The 16,310-nt window shown below is 40.5% G+C and overlaps 1 protein-coding gene and 1 long non-coding RNA gene across 4 annotated transcripts in view; both read right to left on the bottom strand.

Annotated features, from left to right (window-relative positions):
* Window positions 1-16,310, bottom strand: part of LOC136435817 (uncharacterized) — a 65,009-nt gene that overhangs the window by 23,506 nt on the left and 25,193 nt on the right. The window contains exon 1 of one of the 3 annotated variants that reach the window (XR_010755944.1): window positions 15,498-16,307. The exons of the other annotated variants lie outside the window; for them this stretch is intronic. The gene's annotated coding sequence lies outside the window, so the exon portion shown is untranslated. Of the gene's footprint in view, window positions 1-15,497; window positions 16,308-16,310 lie in introns of those variants that run through there. 3 annotated transcript variants of the gene reach the window in all.
* Window positions 6,657-11,953, bottom strand: LOC136435813 (uncharacterized). The gene is made up of 2 exons (XR_010755937.1): window positions 8,113-11,953; window positions 6,657-7,575 (listed from the first exon to the last, which is right to left on the bottom strand). It is a non-coding gene; the product is annotated as an uncharacterized lncRNA (long non-coding RNA).

The following is a 16,310-nucleotide window of genomic DNA, read 5'->3' as shown; positions in this document are numbered from 1 at the left end:
GAGAAATTTCGTAAGTAGAGCAATCTCACTCTGAAACACTCTTCCTAGTTATATCCGCACATCCCTCACCGTCAGCTCATTCAATAAACTATGTACATCATTCGGCAACAAATACTCAAATATCAGATGACTCAGATGGAATATTGTATAATTTAAGTACCCTACGTAATGTAAACCTAAGTTTTGGCTTTGTTAACGATTTATGAAATTATATAGCTTAGTCGTGTGCATCTTTTTCCATATGCGCGTCAGTTCTGTGGTGTTTGTTAATTTCGTTTCTTCCATGTATCATAGTTTTGTGTATGCCTGAATGGATGGTCTTACGTGATTTGTGAGAGTTCGTATTGAATTTTGAATATTATTCCCAGATTGGGTAAATTGGGTAGCCCTGGCTGTACTTCTCTACAGTCAAAGAAATCAATCAAATCAAATCAATGATTCAGGCAGATTGTCACTAACAGTCATTAAAAATAAATCTTTCAACCCATTTTACACGCATAGATACTTTATCATATACATTAGATAAAAAAGTTTGTGCACAAGAGCGTTCGAAGATCAGAGAGAAAGGGTTAACTGTTTATGTACATAAAACCTTCAACAACACACATAACAGCAAACAGGTAGGTTCTGGTGGCCACTGACTTAAATTTTACTAATTACCGGGCGTACGTCAAACATCTAATTCTAAATATTTTTCATGGTATATGTAGTCTTGAATGTCTTATCAAACCTTGCTGAGGGTATCAATACTCAAATTCTGACAAAAAGTTTGGACATACATATTAGTAAATCTGGATCATATCATAGCACATGCTGACTTATGTCGCCGGAGGAATTGCAAGAATAGTACAGATTGATGTATCCACTACAGTCTTATCTATTGTACACGTTGTAACCATAAGCTGAGGTTGTTTAGTCCAATTATTTATAAAAAAAGAGGGTCACCTGGGTACTTAGTAGAATACTGAATGGTATTTATGCGCACGGGGCTAGTGGGTACTTTATCGTATACTGTAAAAAATGTTACTTCCTAAAATTATCATCTATTGGAAAATAACTCTCCCCCTCTGGACTGTAGGACTCCTTCATGTTTGCTAATAAAATTGTGCGATGTGATTTTGTAAACTGTTCAAAAATGCTGGAGCTAAAGAGTCCATTTGCAAGTGTTTAGCAGCGCCACACAAATATATATTTATTCCAGTATTTCGTGTGAAAATTTATGAAAACATTTTGCTTTACGATGGGATTTAAAAAATCCAATTCAATCATGTTTTGTCTATGACTGCTTCGATTTTTTTTTAAATTTATTTCATTACGATTTGTTTTCGTAGTGCTTACAATTAGGACATCGGCGGAGCACAATATGATATATACCTGCGTCTCTAGAAATATAGGTCGCGATAGTACTGAACACATAGTCTTCAGAGACATTATTAACCCGTCATTAACACCACTGCATGCTAGATATGCTATGTCGGCATGTATTGTGAATATAACGGATATGGTTCTAATTCTGTGAACGTAGTAAAGAGAGGTTTTTTAAGAAAAGATTAATGAGCTTCTATCAGTGGCGTCGTGTGGCGTAATGGTTAGACTTTCGATTGTCAAACAAGGGCACCCGAGTTCGATCCCGGGCTGCTCCCAGACATGCGCTTCGGCGTTGTACCATCGGGAAATGCACTTAACACGACTTTCCTCACGTCACTTGGTGTAAATGAGGGACGTAACTCAAATAGGACGTTAAATGGAGGTCCCGTGTTCGGGGAGAGCCACACCCAGCGGACATAAATGAACTAACCACAAAGCCTATTAAATAAATACTAATATTAATAAGCCAATGTGCAGAAGTTTATTCCTTAAATACAACTCTCTAAACTGTTCAACAATGATTTTTAATAATTTCATTTTTTTAAAGATTTTCAAAATGCTTAAGTTGAACAGCCCAATTTGGTTTGGTTTATTTGATAGGCCTATATAGGCCTGAAGTATCATCAGCAGTCGACTCCCATCTTTCACTGGTCTTCATGGATACCATACTTACGGAAGTGGAGTATATGAAGCTAATGCATATTACTATTCACGAGGACCTTAACTGAAACCATATAATGAAGAGAATGGCTGTAAATATGGGCAAGTGACTAGGCCTACTCTGAAAGATGGCTCCTTACCTAAAACCAACTCAAAGAGCAACCATATATAAGAGCATGATAAGATGAGGCATGCAGTATGCCCCCACTATATGAATGTCTGCTTGTGAAACTAAGCTTGCAAGGCTTGACTCAATTCAAAGGGGAGCCTTGAAAATTAGGAAACTTCCCTACTCTGACAATGGCGCCCTTTCATCGTATGTATTATATAAAACATAAGCCCTCCTCAATGACCTTTTTTCTAAACACAACTGGTAATTCCTGACTGTCATATTTTAAAAAGGGAACTCAGAGGTCACACCAGTGGATGGTGGACATAGGTTTGAGTTCTTGCTGAGAACGATTTTGAATCCATCTTAATCCTTGCAGTAAAAAGCTTCTTCAGGCCAAAATACATGCCATTTTTATTCTAGGCAGGGCTCAAAGTGTATTATATGTTCTCTTTTGTGTTTATTTCTGTAGATAGAGCAAGTCTTGGCAATCTTTTACCGTATCCACCTCCCACCCCAGCTTGTTATCTCCATGAAAAATGGAGATATTGTTTTTGGCGTGTCTGTGTGTCTGTCTGTGTGTCTGTGTGTCTGTGTGTGTTTCCGGACTATTGTAGTCAGCATAACTCAAGAACCTCTGGATGGATTAAGATAATATTTGGTATGTAAGCGGGTGTTGTGAAGCCGAAATTTAAGGTCGATTTTTGGCCCCCTGGTATGTGACCTTGGTACTGCAGCAGAACTTCAATTTTTGTATATTTCGACCTGGACATGCTGTGGTCTTGATTTTTAGGTGGCAGATAGCTTGTGATGTAATAAAGAAGTGGTGTAGGGTTGGGCCTCCTAGCAGCTTGCTCTGGAACTGCATGGGCGTTATTTTGAAAATCTTCTTAGGAGAATAACTGAACAAAGGAACAACGGATTTCCATGATATTTAGTATGCAGGTAGCTTAGACAGAGATATACACAATGAAGTGCAGATTATGCTTATTGGGACTTTAGTTGCATAGCTAATGAGGAAAATCTATATTTGCATTGTTTTCCATTATCAGACCCAAATACATGTAACCTGTAGTTTATGAAAAGTGGAGCATCAACAGATACCAATTATGCAAATAAATTCCTTATTTGCATAATCAATGCAAAAACACAGAAATTCATCAAATTGGAAAATTATAGGACTGTCAATATTGCAACATGTGTAAGTAAGATACAGGTGTTTATGATTAAGCAGATATCATGTAAATGTGTAAGTCATTTGCATAAATAGAATTGTTCATGGAGATATGAGGTCGCGGAACTCTTGTTTATTTTGAGTTCGACAACGTTTTTTTCATTTTATCCCTTTCTTCTCATGCGTGATCCAAGGCCTACAAATCACTAGCGGTGTTAAGTTTTCTGGTCTCTCCCAACCCGCCTTTTTGTGTGAATTTCAAAGTGACTGAATCGTCATTGTGAAAGTGCTGAGAGGGCGGAGTTGCTCCAACTGTCCTGATTTCCAAGCTTGCGGCGAAGGACTAGCAGCTGGCATACAGCAAACCCCGGACTTAGCCACATAGCCATGACTGGTACACAGAGGAAATAGTAAGTATTCCGTCGGCGAAATCGCAGGTGAGAGTATCAACATGGAAGGTCCGAACATGGCACCATACAGCAAAAGTGGAAAAGCGTAGGCGAGACACATCTTCTGGTGAATGACAAGAGAAGGATAGAGGGAGGAAAAACACTACTACTTTCGGGAAGAGATGATGGCATACATAGACAGGGTGTGGGCTTACTTCTGTCCAAGCAAGCAACTGCATCTCTTGATGAATGGTAACCTGTTAATGCCAGAATTATTAGAGCCCGCTTTTGATCAGTACATGAAAATGCCTCAATACCCATTGTCTATGAACCTACAGAAGACGCTGAGGACTCTGAAAAAGACATGTTTTACAACCAACGGTAGATTTTACTAGAACGTGTCCCCGGCCATGACACTGTACTGCTGCTCGGAGACTATAATGCCCAGGTGGGGGCCAACCATACAGGCTTCTCATCTATCTGTGATGAGGACAGAGGTGGTCGGTACCCAGAATGACAATGGTGAAAGGCTCATCGGTCTGTGCAGCACTTATCAACTTGGCATAACGAGTACCTGGTTTAGACACCTTGACATTCACATAAGAACATGTCCCCTGATAGGAAGACAACTCATCAAATTGACGACATTTGCATAGCAGCTGGACAGAGGCAAAGTATCAGCAACTGTCGGGTTTACGGAGGTGCAGATATTGACAGTGATCACCACGTTGTGATTGCAGAGTGGAAAGTTAGATTCAAACAACAGATGGAAAACATACTGTACAACTTCGACAAGTTAAAGTGTGATAATGCAACAAATAAGGCATACCAGGAAGAACTGAGAAACTACATGGCGGGTGTAACACCGGATACCGAAGTAGAGGAAGCGTACTGCCTGTATAGGGATGCAGTAAACAAATTTTCAACCACAAAAAAATTAGAAAAAACTCAAGAAACCAAATAAACATTGAATACAGAGGCGTGGGAGGCCAGAGAAGAGAAAAAGACTCTCAAGGAAGCAGCTTGCAACCGGAACATGCGTGCTAATCATTGGAGATATGTAGCACAAGCAAAGAGAATGAGAAACCTTGCTAAAAGAGACAGGCAGAACTGGCATGACGAGCTGTCGACGCAGAAAAGGCAGCTAAGGCTGGTAACACACGGGTTGTATACGAGAAAATTAAGACTCTTTCATGTACAAATGGGAAGAAACAGCTGCAACCAGTGAAGGATAAAGATGGAAACCTACTGAGAGACTAACATAGCCAGTAAAAGAGGTGGGCACAAAATGTTTCTTGAGTCTTAAACAGACCTATCCCTGCAAACCCTCCAGTAATAATGCCAGCGGATACAGACTTGCCAATCAACGACGAACCCTTTCAGCAGAGTGGAAGTGGAAGAGGTCATTGGGAAACTGAAGACAAGGAAATTTCCAGGGATTGACAACATAACAGCAGAACAAATCAAGGCAGGGGGCTCAGCATCCACAGAATGTCTCCCCTAAATATTTATTACATAGTTCTAGCAACAGGCAAAGTACCCACAGACTGGTCTCAAGGCCATCTTCGATGAACTGTGTGAGGTTTAGTACTTGTCCGGAGCACGACCGCCCTTCTCTGAGTTCAGACTTATCACTGGTCAATTGATCCTCAGTAGTGGGCTGGATGCGGACAATTATCGCTCATACAACTTACCGAGTATGCAGATGAGTGATATTGGTTGGGAGCTTTTAGGTGACTCAGGGTCCTTGTTGGGTTTCAGTAGAGCTACCACCTTTGCACGTGGCCACATCTTGGAGACATGAGTAGCCTCCACTATGCGAAAGGGGGTTATTTCCGGACATTTCAAAGTTTGTATACGTCCGGACTGGGAACGTTTTCGGACATATCCGGGCAATATCCGGACGATACGCCCCTACGTGTTTGGATAATATTCAAGTCCAGAATGGGAACATTTTACTATTTCTCATATCCGGATTTCCAGTAATGGGACATTTTCGGACTCATTTAAGACAAAACACGTTCCGAATATGTCATAATTTCGGACCCAGTTCGGAGGAATAACCCTCCGGAAAGATAGCAAATGCTGAAAATATTCAAGTCCAGAATGGGAACATAATACTATTTCTCATATCCGGATTTCCAGTAATGGGACATTTTCGGACTCATTTAAGACAAAACACGTTCCGAATATGTCATAATTTCGGACCCAGTTCGGAGGAATAACCCTCCGGAAAGATAGCAAATGCTGAAAATATTCGGAATCCAGAATGGGAACATAATACTATTTCTCATATCCGGATTTCCAGTAATTGGCCATTTTTTGAGTCATTTGGGACAAAACTCGTTCCGAATATGACATATTTTCTGACCGCGTTCGGAGCTGTTACACACCGGGAAATTGCATATACTAAGGATATTCGGGACCAAGAATCGGGCCGTAACACTACTCCTCATATCCGGATTCATAGTAACGCCCGAAAGATGGTGATGTCCGGATATTTTTAGGTACGTATACGTCCGAATTGGTAACGTTTTCGGATATATCCGGACAAAAAAACGACTCAACTTCCTCACGTTTTCGGATGATTTCCGTAGTCAAGAACGGGACCACAGTACTCTTCATAATATCCGGACTTCCAGTTTCGGACTCATTTAAGACGAAATGCGTTCAGAAAATGACCTAACTTCTGACCGCGCGTTCGGGCTGTTACGCTCCGGAAAGTTTACATAGGATATTCGGAACCGAGAATCGGACAGTAACACTTCTCCTTTCAGAAACTCTATTAGGCGTTACATTTTCAGACTATTTGGGAGAGAAAATGATCCTAATACAGTATAATATGTTTTGAATTCCTAACTCTTTACACATAGACGAATATACTGCACGAACTTAGAATAACAGAAGTACCACACCAAAGATTTAGGCAAATCAATACACGAATGCAAAACAGAAGTATCATCAAATGCAAGTTGTATTGGAGAACTCTCATTAACACCACTATCACAAAGACGTGAAGAACTATGCAGAAACTTTGCACTCTCTCGACTGAGATCCCCGACCTTCAGGGACTGGTTCCCACTGTGTCGTGAAAGACTCGCTCGAGTAACCGACTACAACAAACATTTAAAGCCAACACTGTGAGATATACAAAAAAGGCTTATCTACGTACTACGGGTCAAACTACGATAGTAAAAACCGACTGCAACAAACTTTTAAAGCCAACACTGTGAGATATACAAAAAGTCATATCTACGTACTATAGGGTCAACTTACTAAGCAGTGATAGTAAATAGTGGAATGTGACGTTTTAATGATGAAGTATGCCACTGTATGTGCTTCTTCTATTGTAATAATGTATGTAAAAAAAAGCTAGCCTTTTGTCAACAAGCCTACCAATTCAGCCATAGGGCTGCCATGTGGTTTGTTTTATAAGTTGTATAAACCAGTCATCAGTCATCATCACAACTCCTAGCTTCAGTCGCTGTCTTCCTCTTCCTCCGTGTCTTCCTCTCCCTCTACGCGTTCCTCTCCCTCCGCGCCTTCCTCTTCCTGCAGCTGGGAGGCCACAGTCATGAGGTGTGGCTGTGCAGCCCGCTGGATGGTGGACATCTGTCTGTAAACTCCTCCCCTTGCTTTCTCTCTTTGTTGGAGAAGGGCAGGCGCCTGTCTCTCCTTTTCTGGTCTAGGACCGGCTGGCACCTTCGCGTTATGTCCGTTAACTTGTCCGCCCGCCAGGCGGGTGGCTGGACCCACACCGATGACTTGTCATCCTCATCGCTGGCTTCATCGGACATCTGTCCTGATGACTTCAGGTAGTCGTATTCTTCTCTGTCCAAGACGTCCCCTGCCACCCGAACTCGGGACTTGAACAGCTGAGTGGGTACAGAAAAAATCGTGTTATTAAGCATGGCGGGCACCTGGGCAGGGCTACACTGCAATAAACGATTTTGAAGGACACAAACCAATATCATCATAGGGGGATTTTTAACACAAACCGCCGCGTTATTAAAAAACCAAGATACATATTACTTTACCATTCTAAATATAGCCAGCAAAATGTAGCCAGTCTTGGTAGGAAATGCATTTTTCATGACTAATAGTTTTCATAAACGTTGTTTCCAATGATCACTTGTAATTTAGATAGAATGATAGATCTTGGATAGAAAATTCGAAAACACGCAAAATATGCATAAATGCCTGATAAATATTACAGCTTTCTTTTGGAATTTGTTTTAATAGAAAAGAAACTAGTCAGATAGTTCTACTTTAGTGTCAGTTGCATACCAGGTTTTCTTGAACTTCATGATACCCTAACATGTGGATGCCATGCACAAAGCCACTTGAACAATCGCCTAACCCGTCCCTTCAATCTGTTAATTTTAATAGATAAAAAAGTTGAATACACATACCCTGTCTCTCCTATTTGTCATCATTTTCTTTCTCTTGACCGCCTCAGCCTTCCGTCCTCCTCTAGCAGCTTGCTCTGCGCCCTCAGATGTTCGTGCAGGTGGTTGAATTCGTGGAAGGAAGGAAATAATTTTAGTGTTAATGGAGGTTACCACTAAGGTTATCCATTGCGAGGTTAAGGTCATCTATGGCTAAATTGTCCAGGAAAACCTGCACGCCGTAGTCGTCGCGCGTGCGCTGGTCGGCTCCGGGGTAGGCTAGAGCAAGGAGGTTAAGGCTAGAGCGACCGCCTGGCGCACTCTCAGTTCCAATTGCTGCGGGGTCTCGCTGCGCTTTTGCCGCAAAGCCTGGGTGTCGCTGCGGTAGTGGAACGGGTCCTGTGTGCGGCTGTACATCCGCCTTAGATTGACGCAGAGAAACCGGGGAGCCAGGAGCTCTTCGGAGTAAGACGTGGGGTGGGTAGCCATCGCCGGTGACGAAGCAGGAATTGGGCAGTAGAAGAAGGACAATGCAGCCTCTAATTTACCGAAATCAATCTCCGGGGCATTAGTTTTGGCGGCCGCCATGATGGTACAAAAATAAAAAAGCCAAACAGAAATGGGTACTACAAAACGGGGAGCCAAAACAGAATAGGTCTAAAAACACAAACGAGATTTTGAGCAAACGATAGTGAAAGAATAATTTATGGAGTAGGACACAGAAAACTGACAACAACGGTATATCCATTTGCAAGTCAAGGCGTCCGGAAGAGCGGTCTTCTTGGCAAAACAATGGCCCGAAAGGCGCACAGCGGGACACTAGAGACGGACTGCGATGTCGGCAAGGTCCAATCAATTATGCAGTGTGAAAAAACGGACGCGAAACCCACGCCACTAGTAACACAGCTGGAAAACGGAAAATATGCAGAAAACTGCAGCCAAAACAGCAGGACAAAGAATTTGGTAGTACAGGAAAAGCAACAACACTCGTACGGCACACAAACAGTCGGGAAACGTTAACTAGCTACGCAAAGAAACGGGCCGAAAACAAGCTAACACGCGTAGTACACGGGAACCGACAGCGCAAAAAGAAGCACACAAAATTCACAAGCAAGCAGAAACCACAGTTGTCCGAACAAGCGGTGTAGGAATCAATGCAACTTTTCTGGTCTAGGGTATAGGATGTGGACTTAACCTTTATAGCTTAAGTTACGCTACTATAGAGATAAGAACGCCAAGCCGGTTTGATTAATACTCTTGTTCGGATCGTTATTTATCCCGTGGTATATGCAGTACTATACAAGCCAAGTCTACTATAAAGGCCTACAGTACAAGATGCACAATAATCGATCTAGAGCGTTACGATTACGGAGGTTGAGTGTAATGATGGAAATGTAGGATATTCTACAATCATCTAATATTTATTACGAACAAAATACAGAGAGCTAATCTACGTGTGATCACTTACCTTAGTCACAGGATAGGTTCTGAGTTCAAATCGGCGGGCTTATGCTAAGGAGCTAGCTGTTCTCACTCGCTATTGGTCAACACTAATCTATTCAGATGAGCTTCCGACTACGGCCTGGTCACGTGTCTTAGTCCTAAATATAGCTTGCTTACTGCCTAGCTACTGAGAAACCTTTGTATAAGATCAGGACACATTATGTCGTCTATTCTATCTGTTACAGCTGACAGGATGATCCTGTCAGCAGTGCAGATTTTTCTACTGCTGACCAGGATCGTCCTGACTCAGTAGCCACTTCCAAATGTCTGGTGGAAGATCGCGAAACGCTCGTTCCCGGGAACACTACACTACAGCCTCAAATCAACCTCAATTTGCCTGCTAAGTATCCACTGTAGTGTCAGCTACCCTACCCTCTACGCAGATGTTAGGCTTGTACATGTTTTGCATAACTAAAAGACAGAAGCTATTGACAGGCTAGTCTTACCCTTAATATACAATCATAGCATTGAACATAATCATGTAAAATGTCTTGGCTTGTGCTGGTCAGACTGGTATCGGGCCATTGACCAGCAGTTCATTCGGCGGCCCAAAGCAGTCATCCCGCGGTAAATAGAGCTCAGCACTCCTGGGGAGTTTCCCGGCCCCGCCCAGTAGTACCAGCCCGGCTTTTGCTTCAGCTTGTATGCCCGCCCCGCCAGCAAGGGGAAAACTACTAAATGCATTTTATGTGTGTTGAAGACTCCCCAACATACAACCCTAAACATCATTCGTTGAAATGGGAGTAGATTAATAATGATGATCCATGTCATTTGTTAGATGATAGTAAGGTTTCGGGGGAATCTCCCGTCAGCGCCTTTGAGTATCAAAGACATGAAAGATGCAGCTGAGCTAACGGGGTCAGGTTACATGCGATAAAGCTTATTTTTTGTAAACAAATCCATTGTGTACTTACCAGTTCAAACCTTGCAAGTTGCACACATTCGCAAACATCGTGGTGGCGCGGTATATACCCTTGTTTGTCGGGCGTTGACTGCTCCAAACACGCGTGGTACGGTCCCATCAGGTCAAACTGTCGCACGGTTGACGTTTCACTGACAACACTTCACTGTTTACATCCGCACAAAAATAACACACAGATATTATGTTCCAACACACATATATAATGTGCCTCAGCTCCGATCCGTTCTAAAAAAAATCTGGTTCCGAATGACCTGACTTTCAGAAACTGCACCACCCGTATGCATTTTATTCTCGGTTGAATTTGGCTTCCTGATACTCCTTGGTGACAGTATCATTAAATAGCCTAGAATGTGCTGCCACCATGATAAAGTTGCAGCGCCACTGTACGGCGAACAATAGTACAGCACATCGCATATTCTGACCATGAGTGCCTCCTGTTTTAGTCCGAAAATGGGACTTTCCCATGCTGCAACGCTTCCATGGAGTATCATGAGTAAATTTGGAGCATGATACTGTCCGTATATGGAGCTTTCCCATACTGCAACGCGTCTATGGAGTATTTTGAGTGAATTTTGAGCATGATATTTCCGGATATGTAACTTTCTTATAATGCACCGCTATCACTAGTATAGATCTATAGTATTTCGATGGAGTATGTGATTCATATGATATCATGTCAACTCCTAATTTGTCTAAATTTATTTCCAAAATATATCATCTCAAGGGCGACATAATCCTTGATCAATTACAATGAAACCTACATACAATATATGAACCGTATCACAACAAGAATCGCCAATGACGCGTATCTTGAAAAAAAGACGTCTTATTTGTCCGGACACGCAACAGAAATGAACCCCCAAAACCTTGCCCGGAAACGGTCGGAATATGTGGCATGTCATGTTACTCCAAATATGTCCGAACACTGTCACTGATTCTTGGTATATCTCTAGCTCTCTAGCTCTTGTATCTGTGTCGTGAATTGAACATGAGTACGGAACAAGAAATGGCACGTATTCGGAAAAAACAGGAAGCTTTTATCCGTCCGGATATGCTTCGGAACAATTTCTGAATCATGATATTTGCGGATGTAGTAAATATCGAATGTCGTCCGAAAATGGTCCAGAAATGAGGCATATCATGCTACGTGTCAACTCCTAATATGTCCAAAATTTATACCTGGAATATAATTACCTTGGATATGTTCAGAATATAAAGCGTGTTATGCATTCGGAAGCAAGAAACGTCAATGGCGCGTATCTTGAAATATAGGAAAGTCTTATTCGTCCGGATTCGCAACAAAACATGTCCGGACTCAGGATATTCCAGGATATGGTAAATATCAGACATCTTGTCCGGACACATTCCAAATATCAAGCATGTCTTGGAATATATCAACTCCGAATTTTTCCGGAAATCAGCCCCTTTCGCATAGTGCTCGGCGCAGTTGTTGAAAATCTATTGTAACCAGTCTAAGGCCTTGTCACCGAAGTGTCTGATCATCTCTGCACTAATACCATCAAGTCCTGATGCTTTGTTGGTTTTTAGGTGTTTCAGGATAGTCGCGGGAGAAAGGGGAAAAGATTTCATCGCTTTCTTCAAGGACGCGTCTTATTACTTCTTTCATCCATTTGATGTAGCCATATTCCTTGTTGTTGTGTTTTCCGTTGTCTAGCAACTGTTTTGCCACTTGGTTCTGGGTCACTGCTGCAGTGCGTTGATCTGGCTCCTGGTCAGAATTCAGTTTTTGATTGTCTTCCAAGCCTTTTTACCATTGTGTGTCATATCCAAACCATCGATGGTTTCTCGCCAACGTTCCTTTCTTGCTTCACTAAGTGATCTAGTAGATTTTCTCCGAGCTCGATGTTTTCTTCGGCTGATGGGTCGATGTTGTAAGCTTTAGTGTACCTGTCGTAGGTTTCTTTGCCATTTTTTAAATGATGAAGCTGAACAGGATATAGGAGATTCTTTTTACACAACCATGTGATCTCAACTGCTGACTTTTCGATGTCTGCCAGACACCTTCTTCAGAGCTTCTGACTGGAGCACTGCTTCTCCCCGCTATAAGTAGCCGATGTAGGTCCGAAGCTCTGAAGAAGACGTCTGACAGACACCGAAACGTTAGCAGGTGAGATCATATGGTTGTGTGAGAAGAATCTCCTATATCCTATATTCTACCAACCTGATGAATCTATTTTCGGAAATGAAGCTGAACACTTCAATTTACAAATTACCCTAGGTGCGCTGTGAGGCCCGCGGCCGTCCCAACTTTGATGTCGGGACAAAGTGATAACATACATGCATGACGAAATTACTGGCATTATCAACTCTTCTAAGTCATGGTGAGTGTGTTTTTTTTCTTTTTTCTATATTTTCTAGCAATTAACGAAAGGGAAATTTGACAAGTTTGACAAAGTTATTACGTTAGAATGTTCCTTCTTTTTTTTTATTCATTTTTAAAAAGGGTTTCTATGAAAGTGCTCCATCGAATAACTGGAACAACGACGCGTTTATCGTGACCTTTAGTTAAGTAATTAAAATGTTCAAAAATATCAAATTCCACTTTTAAATATTACGTTGGCCATTTTTTTCGATGAATATATATTCAAACAAAAATTCCTTTACAAACTTTCGGTTCACAATGCATATTTTGTCGATAGCTAAAAAAAAGTCTGAACTGTTCAACAATGACGGTTTACGATGTGGATTTTTACAACTTTTAATCATCCCTTCCTGGACGTCCAAGAAAAATGCATCGCGACAAAGCTGAAATTAAGCCCGAAAGACGAAACCCCTAAAACACATCTTAAAAAAAACACTCAAGATACAAAGTGTATGTAACCAATTTCAGCTATGTTTGAAAATACATTTTGTTCTCTTTTTTACATGGTTATATGTCAGAAAACTTTTATATAAAAATGTATATTTCTAAAATTGCTCTAAAACTGTTAAACAGTGTCAGTTCTCTATTTGAATATTTAAAACTTCCAAGAATGAAGAAGCTGAACATACCAATTCACACTGTTTAGCAGCTTTACGTAACAGTATAAAATATGCTTGCTTGAACTATATGTTCTAAAAAAAATACCTTCGCCGACTGATGTATTGCCTTTTCCAGTGGCATATCATAAACGCGGTCAATATATTACGCAAATTAGAACCTCATTTGCATGGATTATGTCAGTTGATCATCTTCTCTACCCAAATATATAAGTATGAAAGTCTAATCTTAGCAAATTAGGTAATTGTAGCATACCCGTATAAATGATGTAAATGTCATCTATGTTTGATAATGTCTACATCTACTTTCAAATGCTGCAAAAATGATATCCCCATCATTTACCATAATGGCTTTATGTAATTAAGGTATTCATTCGCAATTTCGCATAATTGATATCTATCGATATTACTCACTTCTCTGTTTGATATGTCACGTGTTTCAAAGTCCTATAATTGAATCCAACTAATCTATAAACTTACCCCATTAGGTATTTTATTTTATTTATTTCTGTATTCTTTTACTAGGGTAGCTCCCTCAGTGGCTTGGCACTGATTTTCAGGGAGGCCCTAGATACACATATATACACTGATATTTACATAACATATTTGTGCGTCATTACAAAATCATATCCAAACTCATAGTCCATATCGTGACAGGTCGTATGGATGAAGCATTTTTAACATATACCGGTAGTGTATTCCAGTTCTCTGCCCCCTGTATGTAAATGTACGTTTCCCAGATTCCAGTATGAAAAGTAGCTAGCGATAAGCATAATTAGCATATGATCTTGTCCATCACCACTCAAGCTATCTACACACCAAATATCATAACGATCTGTCAATATCTTCTTATTCCCTTTCAAAATTTCAAACAAAATCGGCTCCAGCAGTTCCAAATGCAGTTCCAATGACTTACAATCCAGCCAGGCATTCTCGAGTTTTCGTGTTCACACACACACACACGTAAACACATACACACACGCAAACACACACAAACACACGTACATACACACACACACACACGTAAACACACACGTAAACACACACACACACACACAACACACACAACACACACGAACGCTGAAAAAAACATAATCTTCTCGGCGAAGGTATCAATGTTTGCACAAGGGTGTACGAACTTCTCTCACCTTACGGCAACTAGTAGACAGAGTATCCACAGCCATTGTCAAAAAACAATATCAGATAGGAATTAGACTTATTTAGACCTTTTGATGGAGAAAATAATACCATACCATCAATATTTCAACGCTGTCACCGTCAATGCATCTAACTGGCTTTAAATTACCTGAATAGCAGAAAATAATGTGTGACTTTGAATGGAACCAAATCTGCTCTAGATATGTTAAATGTTTATTACACCAGGGACAACGTTTGGGCCCTCTACCATTATTGATTAACATCAATGATCTGGCAGAAGTTTCTTCAATGCTTAATTTGCTTATCAGAAATCGTGTAAAATAGGAGCATACTTTTAAGTAAATAAACCATCAATGAATATCTTAAGGCAATTTTTAGGGAGTGGAGTAGTAACATGTTAACTTGAAAAGACCACCCCACTTTATTTTGTAAATCATTATTAACTTCTACCCAACCATTATACCCGACAAAGAAGTTACTCCATATTTCTCTTTTTCGCACACCGTTTGCAGTCTTCCGTTAATCAAAATAGAGTCACAATCTTAAAAAGTCTGTAGAACTACACCCCTTCTATTTTCTTATGTCTAAAAGTGTCATTGAAACCAATCTCGTAAGCTAAACTTGTTTCAAGTAATTGCGTCATTTCTTCAGTATTCATCTTTATTTATTTCATTATTTGATCATCCTTAATACATCGTTATTACTTCCTATGAATTACTTGACTATAGCCAATTTCCTATGACTTACTTGACTATCTATATATGTTATAGCCATTTTACAATGTCCTTCTTAGAACTGTGACTATGAAAAATGAACGGTAGCTTACCGTTAATAATCCAGTGTTTCCATCCAATCTGATCAAATATGATTAGGTCAGGACATCATTGACCCCGTACCCCTACTGTTGTTACGAAATTGTGTTTATTGGTATAAATCTTTCAAACGTAGCTCAAAATTGTAAATGAGCGAATTGGCTACCGTTATAAACCGTTCAACCGTAACTCATCATAATACATGAAAAAACAGTCAGAGTACAAGTATTTCCAGATACGTTCCTCATCGGAAATCGACCAAGCAAGACTGATAAAAATCTACGTTCATTTAGATACATTTACTTCAAATGACCTCTTATCTAACCTGTTAACCCTTGCTTGAAAACTTGTATGAAACTAATTTTAACCCGCTGATATTTACAATAAAGAAATGTTACAGTCATGTTCGAATGCTCTTCTTAGAACTGTGACTATGAAACATCAATGGTAGCTTTCCGTTGACAATCCGGTGTTTCCATCGAATCTGATCAAATGTAACTTGGTTAGTACATCTTAAACCCCCCTGTTGTTACTTATTTGTGTTCATCTGTATATATCGTTTAGAATTAGCTCAACATCGTTAATGAACGAAGCGGTACCGTTATGGATTGTTGAAACGTAACTCATCATCTCAAAAACAACAAAGCAGAGTACAAGTGTCCCCGGATTTAGTTCAACATTGTAAATTGAACAAGCAGAACACTGGAAAAATCTAGGTACATTTAGCGCATGCCCTTTTTCGCTCACACTATTCGAAACTTTGAAGATACCTACGTATCTCGGTGAAGACTATATTTGTTATTTTGCGATTTGCTCTAATCAAATTG

This window comes from Branchiostoma lanceolatum, chromosome 5 (genome assembly GCF_035083965.1).
Source record: "Branchiostoma lanceolatum isolate klBraLanc5 chromosome 5, klBraLanc5.hap2, whole genome shotgun sequence".
NCBI lineage: Eukaryota > Metazoa > Chordata > Leptocardii > Amphioxiformes > Branchiostomatidae > Branchiostoma > Branchiostoma lanceolatum.
This window is presented reverse-complemented; position numbering and strand designations above follow the sequence as displayed.